The 12,232-nt window shown below is 44.0% G+C and overlaps 1 protein-coding gene across 3 annotated transcripts in view; it reads left to right on the top strand.

Annotated features, from left to right (window-relative positions):
• Positions 1-12,232, top strand: part of adam19a (ADAM metallopeptidase domain 19a) — a 133,555-nt gene that overhangs the window by 1,213 nt on the left and 120,110 nt on the right. The gene's annotated exons all lie outside the window — the stretch shown is intronic.

Raw genomic sequence — 12,232 nt, forward strand, 5'->3', positions numbered from 1 at the left:
TTTTTTTTACATAAACCACTTGAACCCTATGATCCCTATTCTGAGGAGAACTTTGCCAAAAATAGCAAAATAGCAGATCTACAAGCTCATAGATGGCTTGTAGATCGGCTATTTTTGGCAAAGAGGTTTGTTTGGTGTAGAGCAGTGGTTCTCAAACTTTTTCATGTCAAAGACCCCCAACTTGACACTTATAAGCCCATGGACCCGCATTTGAAAAGATATGCCAGGGACCCCCATAAGAGAAGATTTTTTACGGCTCTAGCAGTGATTATCAATCATTTTAATTTCAAGGACCCCCAGTTTGACATGCATTAGGCTACGGACCCCCATTTAATGGCATTTCTATCTCCGGGACCCCAATTTATATTGTAAAATCAATGTTAATTTAACTCTGAGAGTGTACACATTTGTACATTTGTACACTCTCAGAGTTACAGACCCATAAGGGTCCATTTGGTTCCTAACTATCCATCATATAGCTGGGGACCCCCTGGAACTCCCTCAAGGACCCTTGGGGTCCCCGGACCTCACATTGAGAAGCAATGGTGTAGAGGGAAAGTACAGAGTGAAAGTACAGAGTGAAAGGTCAAGTTTACTAAGGATCAACGGTTGAAGTGGTTATATTTCTGAAAATACACATGAACTTGAACATGAATCCAACATACACTGAAGACAGTGCTGTCAAACAACTAGTCTATGAAGCTCTATGAAATCTATGAAAAAGTTTAATCTGCAGACTGCAACACAATTTATTTATACAATAGGCCTATGTAGTGGGGGTCCCTGCTTCATCTCTCTCAGCTAAGGGGTCCTTGGGCTGAAAAGAACGTTGAAGACCCCTGGTTTAAATGATTGGGCTCCTGCCATGGATGGCAGTGTTTCAGAACAGTGTGAATGTGAATCACTGATGGCAGTGTTTCAGAACAGTATTAATGTGAATCACTGATGGCAGTGTTTCAGAACAGTATTAGCAGTGTGTGTAAAGTGAAGGTCTGTGTAATGACTTACTTACATGTGAAACGAGCAGAGCTATACAAAATGTGATTAAAACGTATCAGTGATATGATGATGACATTTCCTTGTGAAGCTCAGACTATAAGTTGAGATGTGTGCTAAACGTGTGCTTGCAGTGTGTTGGTTCTCATTAAAGTGGGGTCTGGGGGGGGGGGGGGGTCCAGGGGGGTCCCGGGGGGTCCCCAGCAAGTTAATATAGCATTACAATCATTTTAACCACTTTAACCATATTTTATTCTTTGACTGTAAACAAAATAGCAGATATACAAGTTAAGGAAAGCAGATCTACAAGCTCACAGGCACTGCAAGCTCTATTTCGTTTGAAAAAATAAATGAATAACAAAGATCTTGGCACAAAACCTTTTCAGATGGGGGTCCGCGGCCAAATATATATATATCAATTTGGGGGTCCCTGACACGAAAACGTTGGAGAACTATAACTGGTCTAGTGACTACATCACTATGAGAGTCATGTGACTTTAACTGCCTATACAGTGGACTCTATTGAAGAAAGATGTCCTCTGGCAGACGCTGGGTTTGTACATTCCATAGTTAATAAGACATGCATGTGATGAGTCCACAGATAGTGTTGTGTCTATGGGTCTCCTGTTTGTTGTCACCAGTGTTGCCATGTCTGCTTATTACAAGCGACGTTGTTTTCCTGTAAAGTGTAGTTGATTATTTGGCCTTCCTTCCTAATGTTCTTTAAACCAGTGGTTCACAATGTTTCCATGTCAAGGACCCCCAAAAATTTGTCCACGGACCCTCATCTGAAAATATCTTGTGCCGGGGACCCCCCCATACAAGATATTTGTTGAAATATTTCAAAGATATTCCACAAATCCACAATTTTCATTGTTTTGGTTTGAAAATAGCAAATGTACATGCTCACAACGCATGGCGCCACGTTGTGAGCTTGTAGATACAGTACGTTATAAGTGCTCATGTGGCCTAATTGCTTCTTTTGGGCTCGTTTTCATAGACATGGTTGCTTGTTTCTCTTGCGAAATCTGGCAATGCTGGTTGTCACCCTGTCCTGTCTTATGATGGAATGCCACCACTGTTCCCCCTCTGCTGGGACATTTATTCATGTCCATGTTTACACAGGGACATTCTGAACTTTATAATGGTTTGTGTGTGTGTGTGTGTGTGTGTGTGTGTGTGTGTGTGTGTGTGTGTGTGTGTGTGTGTGTGTGTGTGTGTGTGTGTGTGTGTGTGTGTGTGTGTGTGTGTGTGTGTGTGTGTGTGTGTGTGTGTGTGTGTGTGTGTGTGTGTGATGCATACTACAGTATACTATAGGCAAAGAGACTATAGTACATTAGGAACCATAAAAAAATAAATAAAATAGGCACCACCTTTTTATATGAAACCCTATGAGAAAAGACCAAATGGTGACCTCATAGCAGCCGCTTATAAGGCCCTGGTCAGAGCACTTGTTTGTCTGAGCAGAAAACTTTAAAAAGTTGAGAATAGTTTACGTTTTTGAGAAACGTGCTCATGAAATGGACCGCTTTTTATCAGCTGTCCAATCACGACGGCTATGGAGGCACTGCACACTCAACTACCATGAGTTGGAGTGTCCTTCCTCCACGTCTGGCTAATAAAACCAGTATATTAAACGTATCATTACCTAATATAATGACATGTTATTTGGAGTTGTATTTTCTTAGAGGCAGACCTATTAACATATTGCTGATTCAGCAGCATCAGCTCCACTGCTCCAGATGGAACAAGCCAGCAGCCACGCAGCCAGGAGAGAGGTGACATCTGGGGAGGATAAACTGATCTACTAGTTTAAAACTTTAATATGTATTACTTTACATAGAGTTATGTTGAAGTCCATTTATGTGGATCAATCTACTAGTTTAAAACTTTAATATTCATTACTTTACATAGAGTCACGTTGAAGTCCATTTATGTGGATCAATCTACTACTTTAATATCCATTACTTTACATAGAGTTATGTTGAAGTCCATTTATGTGGATCGCACCACGCCCACAGAAAAGCAGACAATTCGCTGTGGGCAGCGCTTTAACTTCATAAAAGGCGCCTGGTGTGAACATGATGGAATATCTTATGATGGAATAACACCACGGTCCCCCTCTGCTGTGACATTTATTCACTTGTTGAAAGTTGTTCAGGGATTTATAATATAATACCTCAAGTTTCGGAAAGAACAGTGTGAGATGTGAGTGTGAGATGGACATGAGATGGCTTTCACCGAGGACGGTCGCACCTTTTCACCGCTCCTGATTTCCACACCGCGCTCTATTCTTCAACGGCGAAAACAACACCTACGCCTCAAAAGGATCATCACTACCAGCAACAACCTGGTGCTGTTCTACGCTGCTATATTGCAAGGATTAATATTTATCGAATCCCACAATGTGCAGCTTCAACGGAGAGCGTGTGCAAACGGAGATTTACCGCAAGACGCGGCGACGTTACTTTTTAAAGTTTTCGGCGCGAGTAAATCGGTACAAACACGGAGAAGGACACCAAACCAGCTGGACGGCCTTACAGTAAGAAAGATTATTTGGTTGAGTCTAATGTTGTCGGGAAATGTACATTCTAATCCCGGCCCACCGACCGTGAAGAGCACCACGGAGACTCCCTATGATCACCACTACAATGTAAGCAACATCACAGCTGATTTCAAACGCGACGGAAGCGCCCGACAAGGTCCGGACCACAACATGCAGACAAATAACTTTGTTTGGCAACGGCCCACCTCACCTGATAAGAAAGAACCCCAGCAAAGAGCTGGAGAACAAGGATGGATTATTTGTCCCGGTTAACGTCTGTGCTGGCTCCAAATCCTGCATTCTCAAGCAGACCACCGCCTGAAGGAATGTGGGTGACGAGACAAAGGCTTCCCCAACAGCAGCGTCATCAAGAGGATTTCCTCCTGCGACACACGGGCCCAAGACAACCACAGGGTTTCTCTCAGAGGGAAACACAGGAAAACAGTGTTTTTCCCCCTGTTTCTGCCATCTCCTGGCACCACCGCTTAACGTCGACGCGGGACAACAGCTTCACCCCTCCCCCACCCCCACCCCCACCCCCCCTCCTCCTCCACCACCACCACCACCAGTGGATACCAGGACAACCGCATAGTATCCCACCAAGAGGAATGCTGGGAAACGGAGTTCCTTTCCCTGTTTTCCAAGCGGTCACTGGTCATCTACATGGTTTTCCATTGTGGGATCGGCGTGGAAACTTCTGCCTCACCCCTCCCCCACCCCCCTCCCCCACTGCCCTGCTGCAATCACAAAGCCCCCACCCCCCTCCCCCGATCATACCCCCCCTCCCCCCCTCCCCCCACCCCATCCCCCACAGCAGGACAGAGGAAGGTCTGGCAGTCCCCCCTGCAGAGACCACGAAACCAGCTGATCAGGTTTTAACCCAAACCCCCCTACCCCCCCGCCCATCAGCGACCCCCCCCACCGACCTCCCAGAGCCTGTAAGGGACAATGGTTACTACTCAACTGAAGACATGGATGGCCTTTTTTCTACTAGAGGTACTCACATTGTTCACTTGAATGTTAACAGTCTTAAAAACCCTGAAAAAATGTCTGAACTGAGATCCATGTTTGGAAGTGGCAAGGTAGACATTATTTCATTCTCAGAAACTAAGTTGGATAATTCCATCAAAGACTTTGAGATTGAAATAAAGGGCTACAATGTCATCAGAAAAGACAGAAATCTCTCTGGGGGTGGGGTTTGCATCTATGTGAGATCAGACATTATTTACGATGTGATCCCAGATATGGATAACAACCCCACTGAATCGGTCTGGGTCAAAATTTTATACCCACATGCAAAACCACTGATAATTGGCGCCATCTACAGACCCCCAGATCAAAATGCTTTTTATGACTTGATTGAGGATCATGTGGCGGGTTTAGGAAACTCTGAGACGGTTTTAATTGGTGACTTTAACACCTGTGTTCTGAAGAAAGACTCAGCTACCTTTAAGTCCCTCAGAAAGTTCTGTGACCTGCACAGCTTTACCCAGCTGATAAAGCATTTTACAAGGGTAGGCATTGCTTCTCAATCAATCATAGACCTAGTGTTGACAACGGACCAATCCAGAATTTCCAAGAGTGGAGTGATTGAGTGTAGCTTAAGTGATCACAATATCATTTTCTGCACACGGAAGATTCACGGACCTGGAGCTTATTGTCACAGGACAATCAGCTGCAGGTCTATGAAACACTACTCAAGTGATCTTCTAACAACAGCTCTTGGAAAAATGGACTGGTCCCATGTCCTAAATTGCACCTCTGTGGAGGAGTCCTGGTCCTGTTTCAAAAAAGCTTTTTTGTGTGTACTTGATAACATCGCACCCACAAAGGTGGTGAGGGTCAAAGCTAGCACAGAACCTTGGATGAAGGGTGACATTTTGAATGCCATCAAACTCAGGAACAAAAGCTACTCCGAGCTCAGGAAAAACAAAAGTGAGCAGCTACTTGAAAAGTGCAGAAATCTACGAAATGTAGTTACTAAATTGATCAGAAATGCCAAAAAGAATTTCTTAAATGAGAACATAGAGGCAAACAAAAGCCACCCACAAAAACTGTGGGAGGCACTAAAACAATTAGGCTGCAACGGAAAGATTCAGACTAAATCTACAAACATTTGCATTATTTCAAGTGGCTCGCTCACTACCGACAAGCAATTGGTAGCGGACTGTTTTAACAGTTTCTTCACCACAGTTGCAACCCAGTTGGTAAGCAAACTCCCTCAGCATTCAGGTCTGTATGGCCCCGACCACATTCAAGCTCACTATGAGAAACTTTTTCAAACCTGTATTGACTGTTGATGTGCAAAACAAACTCCTCGCCCTACAGCCAAACAAGGCCACCGGCCTTGACAACATCCCCACCAGATTCCTCAGAGACGCAGCGGTCTCCATTGCTCCCATAGTAGCCCACATTACAAACTTATCCATCAGTCAGTGTCACGTCCCACAAGAATTCAAGTTGGCAAGAGTAATCCCTCTATTTAAAAAAGGAAGCAAACTAGATCCTGGCAACTATAGGCCTGTTTCCATCCTTTGTTCCATCTCAAAGGTTATAGAGCGATCAATCCAAGAACAAATCAACAGCTACCTCAGCGAGCGTAAACTGTTGTTTGAATTCCAATCAGGCTTCAGAACATCCCACTCCACTGACACATGCCTACTATATTTGACCGACTACATCAAACGTGAGGTAGACTCGGGCAAATACTGTGGCATGGTCATGCTGGACCTCCAAAAGGCGTTTGACACTGTAAACCACGCAATTCTACTTGATAAGCTGAGGGCGATTGGTTTTGATTGCACATCACTAAATTGGATGAGATCTTACTTGGAGGGTAGAGAACAAGTGGTTGACATCAACGGAACCATGTCCTCATCCCTCCCGGTGAGCTGCGGGGTTCCTCAAGGCAGCATTCTAGGGCCGTTACTGTTCCTTCTATACATTAACGACATGAATGCTGCCTGTAACTGCAAACTGTTCCTGTTCGCTGATGACTCGGCACTCCTGATCTCGGGTGAGGACAAGTTGCAAGTTGAGGAAGCTCTCAGCTCTGAACTCTCAAAAATCCGTACCTGGCTTACCGATAACAAACTGTCTCTACACCTTGGGAAAACTGAATCCATCCTATTTGGGACCAAACATTCCCTCAGTAAAATGAAGGTAAATGACTTCAAGGTCAAAGTCGATGACACAATCATCACTAGCAAAGAAGAGATTACCTATTTGGGATGTATTCTGGACAAATACCTGTCAGGTGAAAGCATGGCAACAAAGGTGGTCAAAGGAGTAAACCAGAGAACCAGATTTATGGGCAGAGTTTCCTCTTTTGTCAACCCTCAGGCCCTCAGGACCCTCTCAGGGGCCCTGATTCAGCCCCTTTTTGACTATGCTAGCTCCTCTTGGTACTCCAACACCTCAGTGTCACTGCAGACTAAGCTTCAAACCTCCCAAAACAAACTGATCCGACTACTTCTCGGACTGGGGCCCATGACCCACCTCTCTCCCATTCACTTTGCCAGCCTAGGCTGGCTCAGGGTGGAAGACAGGGTTAAACAACTAAAAATGGGTCTGGTCTTCAAAATTGTAAATGCAGATTTGCCCGATATGCCCCCTATACCCGCATATCTGTATAAATACCTCGAAAAAGTTAGTGACACCCACAGCCACGAAACTAGAGGGAGCGTAAACAACAATCTGGTACCACCCACCCATAAAACAAACATGGGCAAATTCTCCTTCTATAGCACAGCCACCAAGGAATGGAATAGTCTAACCCCATCCCTCAAAAAATGCAGTTCGCTGGGCTCATTCAAAACTGCCCTAAAAACCCATCTTTCTGGAGGCCGAAAGAGGAGCTAGTACCAGTTTCCCTGTAGACAGACGACCCCCCCCCCTCCTCTTTTTGTACATATTTTGTATTTCCTCATGCTTTTTTTGTATATAATTTTTTATTTTTCCATGCTTCCCCCCCCCTTTCTTTTTGTACATATATTTTTAAATGCTTTTTTTGTACATAGTGGTACTTTTTCTGTATTATCTGTATTTTCATGTTGATTTTTGAACTGTTTGGTTGCTACTATATATGTCTATGAAATTAACTCAAGGACCCCAACGGAAACAAGTCCGCAAGGACTTTTTTGGCCGGACCTTTTAGACAAAAGCATTATAAATGTAACTGTGTTGTTTTACATTCTTTTGCCTAATAAAAATTTCAATCAATTTCAATTCAGTTTAGGCAGCATATATGCATACTGTATACTAACTATAGACAAAGAGATCCAGAGGTCACCAGTCAACCACTGATTCAGTCCATTGTTGAAAGTCTTTGCTGGCTGGGGATCATTCTGACCTTTTTAGGCTTGGAAAAGTATAGGTGCGACTAAAGGCCTGATGATGACTGGTTGGTTTCTTTCTTCTTTCAGACTGTTAACTCCTGTATTCTTTCATTGCTGAGTCCACACATAGACTGTCCTGAAAAAAGCATTTATGCAGGGACTGTGAAGAGCACAATTCACCGTTTGTTCTCCCTCTGCTAGACCTGAACTAATGCATTTGAATCAGGAAGTTATGGCTGACCCTCTCAGAGAGAGCCGGAGCACCATCAGTTTAGCTCTTCCATTTCCTTTCTCAACATGCCATTCTTCTATTGGTCTCGCGTGGCCAGACTGTTGCCTCACACAATTTTCAAATACTTCCGGCCATTCAATTTGGAGCACGGAAGCTCTGAAAATGATTAAGGGGGAAAGTGGATGTGACGCCACCTCCATGCTTCCGTTCCGTTTTTTTTTTAGATCTGCTATTTTTGCTATTTTTTAATTGGAATCCATTTTTTTGTGCTATTTTTTAATTGGAATTTAATTTCAAATATATTTAGTTATACTTAGTTAACTTTTATGAACTTAAATACAAATACACTGGATGTGAAAAAGACAATAACATTTTAATACTAGTCATTTAAGCTACTAATAGACTGAAGTAATTAAAGCGGGTCATGTTTGCATGTTTGGAATTGTAACAGCTGAAATCAATAATATATCAGTATTCTGATATTAACACATTTACCGCCAGAGGTTAATCTCATAATGTACTCACCAGTGCCAACGTTTTATTGTTGTTTTTTGTTTTTTTCACGTCGCCATAGACATCGTTAAAATCCTTAAGATTGAGCTGTGCACTGTTTGTAAACATCGCGGACATCTCCCTGTGTCTACCAGTCCAAACCACGTGTCAAACGGGGCATCCATTGTTGAGTTAGAACGGTTTATGTTAAACAGTGATCAGCGAGGAGAAAAACTACAATCGAAGAAAATGGCGTTTCAGTGTAGACTTTAGAATGGGAGCCGGCGTGATTGTCAAAACCGGATCCCAAATAATTCTGTTTCCGGTGGTGTTACAATGAAATGTGCCGTACCGGAAAATTGAAAAAAAAAAGATTTTTCGAAAAAAAGGAAAAAGCACCACAGCCCGTAGGCTATGGGATCGGCGGTTAAGCGTTGGCTTTAACGGCCCGTAGAACTACGGGCCCGGCGGTAAATGTGTTAACCTTGGGGCCGCATTAAGTGAAGGTGGGGCCTTATGTGGCCCCCGGGCCGCCAGTTGCCCATGTATGCTCTATATAGCATTCTGAGATTGTGGAATAGTTGTTTGGCTACGCGAGACTATCTATTGGTCAAACATAAGCCCACCAATCACCTAAGCTGTGTCGCCCACCAAGCTGATTCAAAGTTGAACGTTTATTATATGGGATCTCATGAAATCCTTCACCAGTGCGGCTTTGTCATGAATTAAACATGTCTCAGTGAGCAGTATATTTGAACTGGGTTGAATTTCTGCAAGTCTGTTCACTTTGACTGTTGATGTGTTTCTGCTGGACGAGACAGATAGGTGGAATGTAGGCGTTGTTGCAGTGATTCAGCTGATTCCTTTGCCAAAATGTTTGAAAAGGATTTCAGATTACGGCTGTCGACTGTCTGCTGTTAACAAAACAATAATTTCCCATGTTAAACTCTTCCACTGCCAAAAATATTAACACTGGCATCTCAGGCATCCATTCGGAGTTTATTTAGACTAGCACTTACACTAACAGCTGAACATGCTCGCTGAAGCAGATCTACCTCTGAGTAATAACAGTATAACAGTACTGTTAGTGAACAATATGCACAAAGTCTACTTTTTCAACTCTATATCACTCTTAAATGGAGACTTAAGAGTGTGTGTTCTGCACCCCGCCATGTTTCTCTCTCACGTGTAATTTCATAATGCATCACTAAGAATTATAGTCTAACTCAGAAAGCCTCGTGTTCCTCTGCTCTGCTGGGAATCCAGTAACATCTGTGCTCAGCAGTTTCCTCCAAAACATCTGCCTGCCAGCGCCTCTCCACTGGATGTTCACTACATGGCCCATTTAACCCAGAGCCACGCCCCCTAGCCTGAGGAGAGCCACGCCACCCCCCCCCCCCAGCCTGAGGACGAGCCTTTTCCCATACTGTTGAAGCACAAGGGGGCGGGGCTGGCGGGCTATGTTAGTGCAGTGAGTGGCAGTTGGAGCAAACGCAGTCCCCACAACATCATTTACGATTCTGTGCCTATCGGTACATGCTGTAACTTGGATGGCGCTTAGTCGACTAGCAGACCATCGGCCGGTCGTCGCGGGCACTCGCGCCTGGAGGCGCTCGAGCGCGACTCCTCGGCCTCAAGGTCTGCTGAGTCGGCGCGCCTCCGTCATGGTCCAAAACTATACTTTATCGGCGAAAAAAAGTAGTCCGCGGTTGTTTGAAAAAGTATTGTCCCAAGCGGGAATCGAACCCAGAATGGGAAAAGGCAGTTCGCCGTCTGGATGCTATGACTTTCACTGAGTCTATAGAGGCATCTGGATGCTATGATGGGTTGACAGCCTTCCTAGTCCTGTTGGACCATGCAGGATCAAGTAACTAAGTACATTTACTTAAGTACTGTAAATGGAAATTTTCAGGAATTTTTACTTTACTGGAGTGTTTCCAATTTTCAATACTTTTACTTCTACTCCACTACATCTCAGAGGCAAATATTGTACTTTTACTCCACTACAATTATTTGAAAACTTTAGTTACTAGTTACTTTGCAGAAGATTATAAGTCATTACATTATAAAACATACATTTACCACTTTAGTTCTATTCTACACCTCGGCTATTTGAAAATAGCCGATCTACAAGCTCGCATCGCAACGCGTTGTGAACTTGTAGATCTGCTATTTTCAAACATTTCAGTACTTTTACTTTTGGTACTTTAAGTACATTTTGATACCAATACTTTTGTACTTTTATTCAAGTACATTTTGAACACTAGACTTGTACTTGTAACAGAGTACTTCTACAATACAGTATTGATACTTTTACTTAAGTAAAACATTTGAGTACTTTTCCCACCACTGTCTACAGTAATGTACACCCCCTCCCCCGTCCCCCCCCTCTTTATGGGCACAGCCGTTATCTGTGTCCTGTTGAGGTCCTTTGAGTGCAGGCGGCTGTGTGGGCTGCTGCCGCCTCTTTGTGTGTTGCATGTCCAAAGTGTGTGTAGGTGTGTTTGTGTGTTGCATGCCCACAGTGTGTGTGTGAGTACTAGGTGGAGGGCTTCAACACACACACACGCACACGCACACGCACACGCACACGCACACGCACACACACAGTGTGTTGAGTGTTCTATTTCTGAAAGCTATGCTGTCAAGCCTACAGTAGTACAAACCAAGGATTCACAACGAGAAGAAACCACTTTCGAACGTTGAATCAGCTCGTTGCAGTTTGACTGATGCTGAGTGAGTGAGTGAGTCGCAACAGATTCAACTTAAATCTCAGCAACACGTCGGAACGTATTTCTGATGATCGCGCAAACTCGTTGCTCACAAGAATCTGCCATTGTAACGTTATCGCATCGGTGTGTTGTGCCCCTTTATCACTCTCTCACACACACACACACACACGCACGCACGCACACACACAGTGCGTGGTGTGTTCAAACCTTAAGTGTAATTAAATAGCAGCAAAGAACGATTGTGTCCCCTTTCTCCCTGTCATCTTTATCTCCCGTTCCTCGCTCTATCGAGGCAAATACACACACACACACACACACGCGCGCGCACACAGCGCACAGCCGCACACACACACACACACACACACACACACACACACACACACACACACACACACACAGGATGGAGAGTTTTTCTGTTTTCTTTTTTACCGCACCCACCTGCCTGTGTGTGTGTGAGAGAGAAAAAGAGATCGATCGAATGAGAAATGAACGTACAGCGTGTAGCTATTGAATATTTGTATATAAGCGTACAATAATAATATGTACACTATATTCTAATAGGTTGACAAGCTGCAGAGACTGTAAGCGGTCACCTTAAAGTGCAGTGTCCTGTTTAAAATGTGGCAAAGCACCATTTTGGGGATTCTGTTGTACGTGGCTGCAGGTTTCATCTCAACTCATTGCGTCGTTGAGCAACGGTTGTTGCAAATCTTTGGCTGAACTAGCCTTGAGCGTCCACCGTTTCAATTCCTCCACACGTCGGCCTGTAGCGAGATCCACTCCTGTGTTCTCGTGCACCAGCTTGTAAAGTGTGTATCCCCCTTTTTAAAAAAGAACTTGCAATGAACCCGTCTCACACTATAATCCTCCTCAGTGGCTGGAGCAATTGATCTGCCAA

Source organism: Gymnoscopelus braueri (genome assembly GCF_963280865.1).
Source record: "Gymnoscopelus braueri genome assembly, chromosome: 15".
Lineage (NCBI taxonomy): Eukaryota > Metazoa > Chordata > Actinopteri > Myctophiformes > Myctophidae > Gymnoscopelus > Gymnoscopelus braueri.